The 13,942-nt window shown below is 52.7% G+C and overlaps 1 protein-coding gene across 9 annotated transcripts in view; it reads right to left on the reverse strand.

The window, feature by feature from the left end:
- The window catches only part of Kcnab2 (potassium voltage-gated channel, shaker-related subfamily, beta member 2), an 86,806-nt gene that overhangs the window by 61,071 nt on the left and 11,793 nt on the right, over positions 1-13,942 (reverse strand). Inside the window, exon 1 of one of the 9 annotated variants that reach the window (XM_030253267.1) lies at positions 10,685-10,722. The exons of 6 other annotated variants lie outside the window; for them this stretch is intronic. The gene's annotated coding sequence lies outside the window, so the exon portion shown is untranslated. Of the gene's footprint in view, positions 1-1,069; positions 3,882-10,684; positions 10,723-13,942 lie in introns of those variants that run through there. 2 more of the 9 variants (XM_006538585.4, NM_001355172.1) reach the window with 2 other exon arrangements.

Consider the following 13,942-nt stretch of genomic DNA (forward strand, 5'->3'; position numbering starts at 1 on the left):
TGAGAGCCTTGTTCACATGGAAGATAGATGAATAATTAGTGGGCAAGCCAAATGTGGTCTAAACATAGAAAGGAATAGTATTTCCTTACAAAGGGAAGAAAATGTACACTTGTCACCACCTTGGGGACTGTAAACCAGCCACAAAAACATAACGTGAGTCCATTGATAGGAAATACTTAAGAGACAGGAGTGGGGTTGTACGGGCAAACAGGAGCGTGTTTAGTGGGAGGGGTTCAGAGGTGGACGGTGGCATGGACTTGCTTCAGTATGAGGGTCCTGGCCGCCACTGAGCTGCACGCTTACAATGGCAAGCTATATGATATGTCTCTTACAATGACAAAATTGAACGCACATGTCACATACTCAACACACATTTGCACAGTCGTACAGTCTGGCAGGTACGTCTGCTGATGGGACCAGCCTATGATCTCCTATATGGGAAGGCCTGGGACACGGCCTGCAGCTGCGTCCTGGTGTGTGTGGCTTCTGGAAAGACCTGTCCCATGACAGAAGGGGACATTCCTGGTATGGCTACAGCTAATGTTGGGGTATCCCAGCAGGAGATGTTGGGGTGGGCCAAGCATGGGTGGTGTCATGCAAAGGGTGAGGAGCCATGTTGCAGTGGACTGTCCCCCACGTAATGAGTACCCTGCTGATCTGGAACCACTAAAACTCTTTTACTAAGTGACACTGTCACAGTGGTTCCCTTGCCCCACCCCCCCCGCGTTCCAGTTTGGTTTCTGTGATGAACACCATGACCAAAGACGACCGGCGGCGGAGGAAAGGGTTTATCCAGTTACTGAGGGAAGGGCCTCAAGCACAGAGGTCATGAAGAATGCTTCTTACCCTACTTCCTCTGGCTTGCTCAGCTACCTTTCTTATACAACCTATGCCCATCTGCTTAAGGATGGCACTGCCCACGGTAGGCAGGCCACTCCTACATCAACTAGCAATCAAGAAGATACCCCACAGACATGACCACAGGCCAATATGATGGAGGCACGCCAGGTTTCAAGCTGACTTTCAAGGTTAGACATCCCGCCATCCCAACCTGGTTCTCGATACTTACATAGCAGATGAACACAGCTCATCTCTGGGCCAGCATGGTGAGGGTGCACATCAGAGAAGATACAAGAGAACCAGGCTCCTGTGACATGACCCTCCAAGTGTGAGGTGCTGGCAGTCTGGCACAGAGCTCTGGGGATGCAGTTTCCTAAGCATGTCCCCACACTGGTGGGTATCAACAACTCCTGCCCTGCAGGGCCCGGTGCAGACGATCCACTGAACAGCAGGAAGTCTGACAAAAGGTTCTTTTGTGTGTCCATTTCAAATGGTCTGCTCTGTGCCTGCACCTGTCGGGCCCACTCGGGTCTCTCGAGACAGATGACAAATTGGGTCCCTCTGCTGTGTGACATTCTTTCCTGCATCCGAGGACATCTGGCATTGCTCTCCCCACCCTGCTCTGGAGAGAAAGCTGTGGGCTTCGGATCCTCCCCCGCAAGCGTCTGCCATAGGCTAATCCGTTTCTTTTTGGACTGAGGCAATGGAACATGCTTTGTGTGGGCTGATACACTGAACCCTTCCCAAACCTTAAAGGCTGGCCAGATGATGGTGCCTGGTGCCCAAGGGGACCTGCTGGTGAACACAGAGCAGAAACCCAGCTACGGAGCTTGTATATTTGCTCAGGCAGTACTTGGTATGGCTGGGTTTTGGAACGTAAACACCCAGGCCACCCTCTTTCTAAAATGACAATCACCCAGTGCTCAGGGCAGTGACTCTTGTCCAGTCTGTGTCTTTGTGGGGGTGTCCTGGGTGAGGCTGGCAAACGGCTGCTGGCTGAGGGCCAGAACAAAACAGCCACCTGACTTTGACCATTTCCAAATGGTGGGTGGAACACCGGGGGTGGGGGGCGGTGGTGGTGCATCTATGGTAACTCATGGATTGTATAAAGTTCAAACGTGCATAAGTGAAATTTTGTGACAGCCATACTTACTTGTCTCAGCTTGGTCTGTCATCACAACATATTGGGGACAAGGAGGCTTATACAATGGACATTTCCTTCTCATAGGTCTGGAGGCTACAAGGCTAAGATCAGGTGCTAGTTGATTCTTCCTGGCTCAGTGGCTGCGTGGCCTCCTTTGTTCTGGGTTGTCATAGGCAGAGCAAACTCTGGTGGCCTTTGCTTTCTTGTAAAGACAGAGACTTCAACAAGGGGCTCAATTCCTCAGGGCCCTGTTTATCCTGATTCCCACCCCCACAACTCCCCGTCAGCACCTTCCCTCTTCATACTGCAGGTAGGGCTTCAATGAATGGCATGGAGGGAATGGCCACATCTAGCCTGTGTAGCTGTGTCTGTTGTCAGTGACTTTCTAACAGTGGTAGAACAATGAGATGATCCTGGGCTAATGAGCTCCATGCATCTCAATCACCCATCCTCAGCCTGCCTGCTGCTGTGTGCCGCACTGAATAACGCTGTTCACCGAACGCGCTATGAAGCTGAAAGTCTGTACGTAGACCACTGCACGTTAGTGACCATCTGCAGTCACCGAGAGTGGATTGCCGGCGAGCTTAAGGTGGTTCACAATCTGTTAGTTACAGAAAACAATCTGTAGATCCCTGGTCGTGAGACTAGAAAAAGGCTTTCTAGAAAGGCGGTGCCTGGGGAAGTGGCTTGGTCAATAAGATGCTTGCTGTGTAAATGTGAGGACCTGAATTTGGATCCCCAGCCCCCAGGTAAGATGGCTCGTGCTTGAAATGCATGCGTACTCTCATACATATATTCACAACACACACACACACACACACACACAGAGAGAGAGAGAGAGAGAGAGAGAGAGAGAGAGAAAGAGAGAGAGAGAGACAGAGAGACAGAGACAGGGAGATAAAAGACAGACACAAAGAGAGACAAAGATACAGATAGATACACACATGAAGGTGTATGCCTTCCCTGCAGACACCATGATTCCTAACCTACTCCCCACACTCCCAACTTTTGTTCCTGGCCCCTGGCCCCACATACCTGTCCTGGTTTCTGGGATCTAGCTCCTGGCCCTGCCTGTGGTCACAGAGGAAAGAGGAGACACAGGCGCGTCTCGGCCCTGTCTCCGTGCAGTCTTGGCCACCGGGTTCTGCTCCTCGTGTATACTCGGCTGAATCTTCAATGCTTGCTGACTTTCTAGCCATTCTTGGCATCCCACTGTGTCCTCCTCTCAGGAGGTCATAGCCTCTTCTCCCAGGGATTTGATTCACTAATCTACTTTAATAATCCAGTACTGAAGGTGGACCCATTTCAGTGGTGGCGTGACAGACAGCATGTAGCCTGTCCCCATTCAAAACCTCACTCTGGAAGGAAGGCAACCCACAGAAGGCCCGTGCGATGATGGTCTTCTTCGTGGCCCTGTTGCCCCAGAGGACACTGGGAATATCGCCATCATCCAAGGTCTGACTCAGTTCTATCACAGCATGCAGACGCTACAAGTTGACAAGCTATCAGCACATGGCACAGGAAGGGTCCTCAGAAGTGAGGTCTCTCCCCAGCCCCAGCCCTGTTCTGTCACATGAGGATCTAGGGAACCCTGCTAGGATCCCAGGCATCTGTGGGAGGAGGGTCCTCTCTGCTGTAACAGTTGAGGTTGTCCACCTGTGGCATGAGAGCTGGAAACACAGCACAAACTCCTCAGTATGGAGGAATCTGAGGCTGCTCGTGGGACTGTCCTGCACAAGGATGCTCCTTGCGTAAGAGAAACCTAATTGCTGCAGACATCCTGAAAGCCAGAACCAACACCTGCGCGCTAAATCCCACACCCAACACCAGCAACCACAACCATAGTCCTCATGAGCACACGGAACCTTCCCGAGGTTTCTGAGACTATGAGCAGAACACTTCTGGGGCTGGGGAGGATGGCTCAGTTAGTTTCCTGCCTTGAAACCATAAGGACTTGGATCCCCAGCACCCACTAAAAAGTTGGGTGTGCTTCCATGTTCAGCAAGGGACCCTGTTTCTGACGATGATGATGGTAAGTTGCTCAGAAGCCAGGGAAGACACTTGATATGGGCTTCTGGCCTCTATATGGGCAAACACATATATGTACTTGTATTAATCACCCCACCACACACACAACGGATTAAACACAAGAAGAGTAGAAAAGCCTGCAGTTCAGGGCAGGGCTCCGACACTTCTAAGGCTTTGCTGGTTGCCAGTCTCTGGGGCACAAAAGCAACCAGAGACTGTACGTAAAGGGAAGGTGTGGCTGTGAGCCAATAAAACTTTATTGAGTAAAGCAAACGATGGTGGGCCAGACTGGGCTGTAATCTGCTGACTGCTGCTTTCAACGTCTGTCTGTCTGTGTCTACCAAGCTGAGCATGGTGGTATAGCTTTAACCCCAGCCCTCAGGAGACAGAAGCAGGTGGACCTCTGTGAGTTTGTGGCCATTCCGGTCTACAGAGTGAGTTCTGGTGCGGCCAGGGCTATACAGTGAAACTCTGTCTCAAAACCACAAAAAAAGCCAACCAAACAATTCCCTAAACCCTAAACAGGTGACACCCACTATGATGCAATTAAGGTAGATAGATAGATCATGTTCATTGTGCATGCTGCTCTGAGCACGGTGTAGCTAGGGGCTGCATTTTTGGCCAGTATTTCTGTGGGGGACATTCTAAGTCTGGAAAGAGAACCCCTCAAGGTTGAGAGAAAAGGTCCTGGCCAGATAACCCTCCATGCTGCTGCCTAAGTCTCTGCCCTCATTGCTTAGTGGGGTCTGGGGATGAGGATGGGTGGATAGGCAGGGCCATCCCAAGTGGCTTTCCTTTTGCCACCAATGCCAGTCTCTCAGAGGACTGTGGTTCTGATTGATCTCCTCCGGAGTGAACGCTGGAGCCTTGGCGGCCTCCCCGCGCTGCACTGTTCTTCGGCAGAGGCTCAGAGCTGAGGACATCTGGCCACGCGACGCAGGCTGCTGCCTTTGATGCGACACTATTTTTGGAGACTCTTTTTGCCTCATTTATTTTTGATTTGAGTTGCTCACACAGTGTGTTCTCTTTCTCCCTCTCTCCCTCTCTCGCACCGAGTTAAATGCGTGCAGTATTTTTAAACCCTGCTCCTGTCACCGCGTGATTAGCGGGGATGATCTATGTACCCGGGCAGTGCTGCCCGAGGAGGGGCCTCCTGAAACAGCCCTTGGTTTTGGGAGGTCTCACTCTCCTGAGTGCTGGGGTAGCCTAGTCCTGAGGCTGGAAGGCTGGGTTTTATGGACCAAGGGCCTGCACCGGAAGCCAGACTGTGAGTGGCCAGGGTCCGGGGACATGCAGGAGCTGTCTCCTGAGTGCCACAGTAGAAGGGCTGAAAGGTATCTTCCAAATGGCAGCCCTGGACCAGGTCCCTGTAAGGATGGGTGCCAGCGCAGTGGTGACCCGGTGAGGCCTGGGTATATCTCACAGGAATCCCCACCTTTAACTGTGGCCCCAAGCCACCAGGTTGTTACTATCCTTAGCCACAGAAGACAACGATGGAACTGAGTTTTCAAGAGGCAAAGCTAGCTTGCCTCTGGCACTGGGTGAATAGCAATCTGGGAATCTATCCCCAGCAGAACATTCTAATCACAAAGGAGCCGAGGCCAAGCTTCGCTCAGGGGGAGAAACAGAGGTGGCCGTGGGCTGATGAACTTGGGATACTGGGGCCTGAGTTGGCTGATGGGTCAGTGTGGGGGTATGACAGAAGACAAGAGAGCAGGTGGGGCTCAGGGTTTTAGAGATCAGGGGTCCCCAATTGGTGGTGTCTGTGTCCATCCTGAGTGCTCCCAGGACATCTGGGAGGGAATGTGTATGTCCCTAGTGATGGCATTTTCCTCTCTCAGGCCGCCGCAGGGTCTTTGCAGGTGTGACTCCCTCGGGGTGTTCCTCCTGGGGTCCCCCTCATCCACTGATACCTGTCAAGGGGGCCCTGTGTGTTGTACCATGTCACATGTTTTCTGTCAAGCATGCACCTCAGCCTATGAATATCGCTCATCTGAGTGTTCACTCTGAGACTGGAAAACCCAGGGGATGACCACAGGGTGACCACAGGGTGTGTGTGTCTCACTTCCTGCTGAGCTCCTTCAGACTCAGGACAAGGCCTGAGGCTTGGTCAGTGCCCAGCATACCACAGCCCAAGGTGTGCAGTGTGCCTCCTAATAACACGGCCAAATGCATGCAGTGTGTTACCTTGTAACATGGCTAATTGCATGCAGTGTGTTACCTCATAACATGGCTAATTGCACACAGTGTGCTACCTTGCCCAATGTGCGCCATGTGCCACCTTGCTATGGACAAGCAGCTCTTTGCTTACAGATAATATAGATGCCAGCATGGGGTGCCAGCCAAGCAGAATGGAGGAAGCAGAGCCGTGGGAGGTCATGTTCAGCTGCTCCCCTTGGAGAGACAGGGTGTCCTGTGGCGTTTGCTGTCTCCTGGGAGGAGTTTCTCTGTGGAGGGCAGCAGCAAGGCCTAGGCTTTCAGGCTCTGTCTCAACCAGATCTACAATCCTGCACTGGGGTGACACTGGCTCCTGAAACATGCACAGTGTGCCAGGCTTCTAGTGGCAGCTGTGTGGGTACCCCCACATGTGAACACACATGCACACACACGCACATGTATGCACACATATACATGAACACACACATACATATACATGCATCCACACACCCAGACACATGCACACACACATGTGCATACAGACACACACACATGCACACATATGTGCATGAACACATACATATACACACATACGTACACACATACGTACACACACATGCACATGCACACTTATGCACATGCACACATGCACAGAGACACACGTGTGTATACACACATTAATGAGCACGCATTCACACAAACACACATACATGCACACACACACACACACACACACACATGCCCTACCACTACTACCGTGACTATCTCTGATACCCCCACTACTTCTACCCTACCATCTCTACTATGACAATCTGAACTACCTCTGTCCTCACCACTTCCGCAACCATCTCACCTCCACCGTGACCCTCTCCACCTCTTCCATCAGCACCACCTTCACCCCACCATGACTCTACTTCACAGCGGCCATCTTCATGCCCACACGACTCTCCACTACCACTATCACGATGATACCTTTCACTATCGTCTCTACTGTCACCCCCTCCACTGTGACTATCTGCACCACCGTCTCCATCCTGACCCCCACCCCTTCCCCTGCCAATCTCCATCTCCACCACGGCCATCTCCATCATCTATGTAATTACGTCCACCACCACGGCCATCTCTGCCACCTTTATCACCACTATCGCCATCACTACTACCTTTACCCATGATCGTCCTCACTGCGATCACCCCCACCCCCCACTGTGATCACCTTGACTACGATCACCTCCAACATGATCACCCCTAGCACCATCATTCATTCCTACCTCGGTCACCCTCACTGCGATCACCTTTACCACGATCACCCTTATCTCCATCATTCCCACCGTGCTCACCCCCACCACAATCACCCTGATCACCATCATCGCCACCTCCATCACCCTCACTGCGCTCACCCCCACTGCCATTACCAGTCACTTCTGCAACCTCTACCATGACCCTTTCTGCCTCCACCACCTCCACCACAAGAACCTCTATTTCTACCTCTACTTCTACCACCCGAGCCATGACTGCCTCCACAACTTCTAGCACACAGCCATTTCCACACCTACAATCCCCACATCCATCCCATCTCCTCTACCATCTCCATCGCCGTGTCTACCGCCTTCATCATGACCACTGGTACCATCACACCAAACACATGACCATCACCACGACCACGACTCTCTGTAAGACCATCGCCACCTCAGCCCCCACCCTGTTTCCAGCATAACCATGCCCACCACCTCTAACATCACCATGCCTGTCACCATCAGTGCCAACATTTCTACTACATCACCACCTCCTCTAATACCAATCTCTCCTCCTCAACGCGGCCATCTCTACCATCCCCATCTTACCGCTGTCCCCACCCCCACCCCATCTCTAATGTCTGCACCCTGACCTTGTCATCTCTCTCTGCCTCCATCATTGCTATTTCTGCCAGCTCTACCCCTACCGCTCCAAGTCAGCTTCCATTCTCTCAAGAACGCCTGCCTTTATTGGTTTGCTCCTGGACTCCTCCCTCGAGTGCTCCCCGGGACAGTTCTGCGGCTCTAGCTTCAGTTCTTGCCTTCAGACCCAGGGCCTGTGTGGTTGAACCAGCAATCCTCCCTTCTACTCTATGCTCCAGCTGTTGGCTTGTCTACGAGCTGTCCCCACTCCATGTCAGAACCACCTCTCCTAGCTTTGGGAGCTGCTGTTTGAACCACAGTTTTCATTTGTCACCAGAGACCAGCGCCTTTTTCTCAATGCCAGATCTCTCCCGTTATGCCTTAATCAGAGACCCCCAGTCTTACTCGAACCCCCGCAGCGGTTGCCTAATGCCTGTAGTCTCAAGCCGAGTCCTAGCTTAACATTTGTACCATCTGCCTTTTCAGTCCTCACCCTCCTTCTCGTTCTGCACAGCTGCTTGCCTCTTCTCTTGCACATCCATACTAGGCATATGTGTGTGCTTCTTCTCCCTCTCCTTCTCGTGCCTACGGCATCCCCGATCCTTGCTCCTGTTGTTGAGAGGGCTGCTGGGCCTCTCCATGAACCAGGAACATCACTGCTCACAGGCCTCATAGAGACCATCTATTCCAGGTCTGGGTGGACTCTCTCATTATTCCTGGTGGTCTCCTTTGAGTGGGCAGCAACATGGAGGGAGCTGCACCTTCCATTCCTAATGCTCTGTCTACTTGCTTCTTCCAAAAGGCATCCTGTGTAACCAAGAGCTGGGGCAGGCGTTCCCAGGGCAAAGTTACCACTACTCATGAGTTGCTGGCCATTCTGTACCAGACCTTTGAGGAATGCTCGCTACAGCTTTCTTATTTAAGTCTTTGATACTGAAAGGCTAGCCCAGTGCCCGGGGACCCGGTTGTCACCGAGACCATGCTTCACTCAGCCAATGAGGGTACAAGTGACTGACAGTCCAACCTGGGTTTCCCGTCTCTTCTGTCTCTCTCCTCTTAATACCATGATTGAATTTCAACCAGCATTCCAACTGTCATCTAAGGGACCTGGGGGTGACTGAGGTGACAGGGGCAGAATTCCCAATAAAAGAGCAGAGTGCTTGACCTGGGGTTCCCATGACCCACCAGGCTGGGGTTGTCAGAACATGCCTCACCTCGTGTACCCCTGGTCTCGCTGGCAAGGGTCTCAAATTTATACTTACATTCTCAGTTTCCATCTACGGAAGGCAAGTAACACTGGGTTTGCTATAGGGATCGCAAGTTTTGTTTCAGAATAGTTTGTAAAAACTAACTTTGACAAGCTTTGCAGGGTGTTGCAGGCCTTTATTCCCAGTACTTTGGAGACAGAGGTAGAAAGAGCTCTGTGGGTTCAAGTCCAGCCTGGTCTACATCGTGAATTCTAGGTCAGCCAGGGCTACACCTTTCTCAAAACAAATACACAAACAATGAAAGTGACCTTGAATAAAGGGACTCTGAAAACCAAGAAGTGGGACCCAGGATTCAAACTCACATTGCGAGTTACCAGATCAAGACACCTAAGTGTGAGGGACACTTTCCAGGGCCAGGGAATTTTCCCTGGTGACCACAGGCCTCATGGCCTCATTCCCAGAATTCTCAGGGGAAAGCATGCACCCGGCAGAGTGGAACCCCAGGGCACAAAGTGAATTCCAGGACATCTTGCTGTACTTCTTTCTTTCAAACTAAATTTATAACCCCTTTGTGAAAGTGTGTCAGAGCCCTCCCCATTTGAGGGAGCTGACCAAGAACACAGAGGGATAACCCAGGCAAGACAGAGCCAGCCCCAGTGGGAGGCTCTGGGAAGGGGGCACCTAGGCTGGAGGCCTCTCTTCTGACTTCATGAAAGCGCTGCCTGCCACCTCCATGGCCCAGGACTCCTCCTCCAAACCCAGAGGCTTAGCGGCTAGCCTCACGATGCCATCTGAGCTACCTACGGCCTTATTCCCAAGGATGCAGATGTTCAGCAGAGCCCATTTCAAACAGAGACACAGAGAGTGCAGCCTGCCGCTGTGGGAAAGACAAGGGCCACTTCTGCTTCCCAGGGGCAGAGTGTGTACCCTGGTTGCCTTCGTCTTCCTACCTGTGGGCACACCTGGTTTCTTCCGTTAACAGCTCTTCCTGCAGCTGTTCTCAGAAGAAGCAGGGCAGGGCTACCTGGAGCCTCTTTGGGGGACCCAAATCTCAGTCAAGGTGGGAGACATTTTCTGTTGGGGCTGGGGGACACCCTTCAGAAGCAAGGCCTATGGCTGATAGGGGATAGATCTGTGGTAGTCGTTGTGAAGAAGTCTCTGGCTCTCCTGCTCCTGTAGCTTCTGCAGAGCACTCCTGAGTCCCTCGGGAGTCTCGTCTTTCAGAGAATACACAGAGACCCAACCCTGAGGAGCAGGCTGGCCATCACAGACCGCTGGACGTGGACTCGGCTCGCCGTTTTCTCTTATAAAACCTAAGCCTTGTCTTTCCCACTCATCTTTGGGGCCTAATGGCTCATGCTCCAGAATTTCTGTCCCACCATGCCAGGAGGGGGGTCTCTAGAGAGGCAGTGCCTCCTGGCCTCTACACTTACCAGCTCCCTTGGGGACAGCTATGCAAACCTCTGAGGAGTCCAGGCAGCAACCGAAGGCCTACGTAAACTTCTGAGCCCTGACTTCTGCTGCAGCAGAGCAGCGCCCCCGAGCCGGCTGTGGTGTAACTAGCCTGCCATGTCAGAGATGGAAAGTCTAGATCTAGTGGATGGTCACTGTGCCAGGTCGAGGTGGGGTGGATGAGGGGCAGGTGAATCGCTCTCCCACAGAGGGGCAGAGAGAGCAGCAGAGCGAGGCGCACGGCCAAAGTCTGCAGAGACTGGAAGCTTCTGCAGCTCCTTGCTGGAACATCTATCATAAAGGGATAGAGAAAACGCTGAGTCTCCTCTCATGGCTGGATGGAGATTTTTAAGTGAGCCAAAGCAGAAGCCCGGTGGAAGTGGGGGTGGGGGTGGAAACAGAATCTGTCCCTAGGAGACTGTTCCAGTGCCTGACTCAGCAAGGCGCGTGCTGGGGTGGGGGGCTCTCTGAATGGTCAGCGCCCAGCCCTGTGCAGGGATGGACCGACAGGACGAGCTGGAGGGTGGGTTTTAGCCCTGTGTACCTCAGGATGAGAGAAGGAAGAGCCTGGCCAATTCTAACATGGGAGACCTCAGTGGGAGCGTCACCAAGCAGCCAAGCAGACCCCCTACCCGCTGGCCACTCATCCCTGCCCTCAGGTGTGGTTAGGGTCCCTTTCTCTCTTGGGATAAACCCACGCCTCGGGGCCTCCGCACTTACAGTGGCTGGACAGGACACTGCTTGGGGAATAGCTGGCGCTGTCATCTCTCTTGAGTGACGCTACTTTCTGCAGTAGCTGCTGGATGGGAGCCACGAGTCTCTGAGCATTCCTGGGCAGTGACACTCTGGCCACCGTAACCTGCCAGTACCTGGCACGGAAAGCTAGTGTTCTGGGCTGATCCCCAGAGCCTGGTGGCTTCCTGGTGCCATCCAGAGGTTGTGACTCTTGAGAGCTCTATCAGGGCCTGGAGGTGGCCCTCAGTCACCATCCTCTGCTTCCACTGTGGAACAGAACCAGACACTTGAAGAGACGCTGTCTAGGCACTGCAGCCGGTGGTTTGTCGCTGGTAACATGTGTTGTCCTGTTTCCTAGGGGACAGAGCCTCTAAGATGCTCATCCCTAGGTCTTCCCTCAAGTCCACAGTGTGAATCTGTCCTCCTAGGAGGAAGCCAGCCTGGTGCTCTAGACAGAAAGTTCATACCATCATCTGCTTCTTGGGACGATGTGCCTTGTCACCTGTGCTGGCATCGCCTCCTTATGGTGGCCAGGCCTGCCCTAACCCAGGATGCTGAACTTCTGGAACCAGGAGAGGTTGTGCCTCCCTAACCTGCCAGCTGGAGCAGGAAGATGAAATCCTATGATAACCCTACTCTTAGTCACAGGGTGGGCACTTGGCCCTGGCATGGGCCCAAAGGCTGCTGTTTTTTGAGACAAGATCATGCATGCACAATGACACCCGACTCCCAAATCCCACCACCTCATCACTGTTGAGCCTGCAACCCCTGACATACAATCCCTGATGGATGGAAAGAAGTCACTAGACTAGGAAACAGGTCATGGAAGTTTCCTGATGGAGGGCTGGCGCACGCGCGCGTGCGTGGTTGCTGGGGGGAGAGGGGGTAGATAACCCTGTGTGTGTGTGTGTGTGTGTGTGTGTGTGTTTGTGTGTGTGGTTGCTGGGGGGAGAGGGGGTGGATAACCCTGTGTGTGTGCGTGTGTGTTTGTGTGTGTGCTTGCTGGGGGGAGAGGGGGTGGATAACCCTGTGTGTGTGTGTTTGTGTGTGTGGTTGCTGGGGGGAGAGGGGGTGGATAACCCTGTGTGTGTGTGTGTGTGTGTGTGGTTGCTGGGGGGAGAGGGGGTGGATAACCCTGTCACCATGAGTGTTATCACCCCCAAATGACATCCACATCCCGTCTGGGGCCTGTGCATGTGACCTGATTTGGCTAAAAGTTTTGAGGAGATGTTTAAGGTAACGACGGGATGAGCGCATCCAGCACCAGTGTGTCCCTACCTGAAGTGACAAATGTCCCTACAAGAAGAGGTGACAGACACCAAAGGCATGTGACATACGGCAGACACCGAGGAGGCAGTGTGTCTGCAAGCCAAGGCACACTCCAACAGCAGCAGCCACCACCAGAACCACAGAAAAGCCCGGAAGAGACCCCTGACCCCAGCACTGCCACACACCTAGACTTTGGGTTTCAGCTCCCCCCACCCCGCATGGTGAGAGAAGAAATACAGCTATTTTGAGCCACGCTGATTAGGACACGGATACGGCCAGCTTTCCTAGTCAACAGGTTCCCAGATGCCCTGATGTCCGAGATCCCCAGTAGAGCCGAGCTTTTCCTACACACATCCGGATCACAGGAGAACTTAACTGAGAAATCAGGCAACTAAGAAGATTAGCAATAATAAAATAACAATTACAAAGATATACCCTAGTAAGAGTTACTTAAGAGTTACTAGTTGTCCATGTCTGATACTTTCCACTTAATAGTTTCAGGGCGAGGTCACCAGAATGGCAGAAATACAAGTGGGGTTGCGGAGCAGGGACACCCTGACTTTTAAGCCTTTCCACCCATAATAGCAGGTCATAAGGAGGCTAAGAGACAGCCTTTTCCCTTTCCTGGGTCTGGAGTGCTGGGGCCCCAGCCTTCCACTTGGTGGGAGAGCGAGGTCTGCTGGAGAATTCTGTTCTCCAAGTGTTCCTGTGTGCCAGCCCGGCATGCCAGGCCCCTCCACACTCTCCAGGGGACGATAGGAATAAATAACAAAGGGTTTCAAAGAGGATTACCCGCTCAGCACCACCACGTGACCTGATGTGAGGCAGCATGGAAGACTAAATCCTTGCCCATGCAGCATCCAACAGCAGCCTGAAAGCCAGCTGCACTCCACCCCGTCCATTAAGGCCCTGATGAGTAAAAGGGGATGAGAGAGGAAACCGCGGGGCACTGTCTTCAGCATCACATAATTAACAGGGAAACACTGTGGTGAGAGTCGTGCGTGGAGACAGTGGTTATATTTGTGGAAAGTCGCTGGGCAGCATAGGTCTAAAGCTTAGGTCCCCAAATCCTGCTTGTGTGGCCTTATCCTGTCGGGTCAAAGGAAGCCAGGGAGGTCTCTGTGAGTGTTCATCACAGATTTGTTCAGAAGATGATGAAGGATTTAGTAATGTCTAAGCCAGGCATGGTGGCACACACCTCTAATCCCAGCATTAAAGAGGCAGAGGCAGGTGCA

Source organism: Mus musculus, chromosome 4, assembly GCF_000001635.26.
Source record: "Mus musculus strain C57BL/6J chromosome 4, GRCm38.p6 C57BL/6J".
Taxonomy (NCBI): Eukaryota; Metazoa; Chordata; class Mammalia; order Rodentia; family Muridae; genus Mus; species Mus musculus.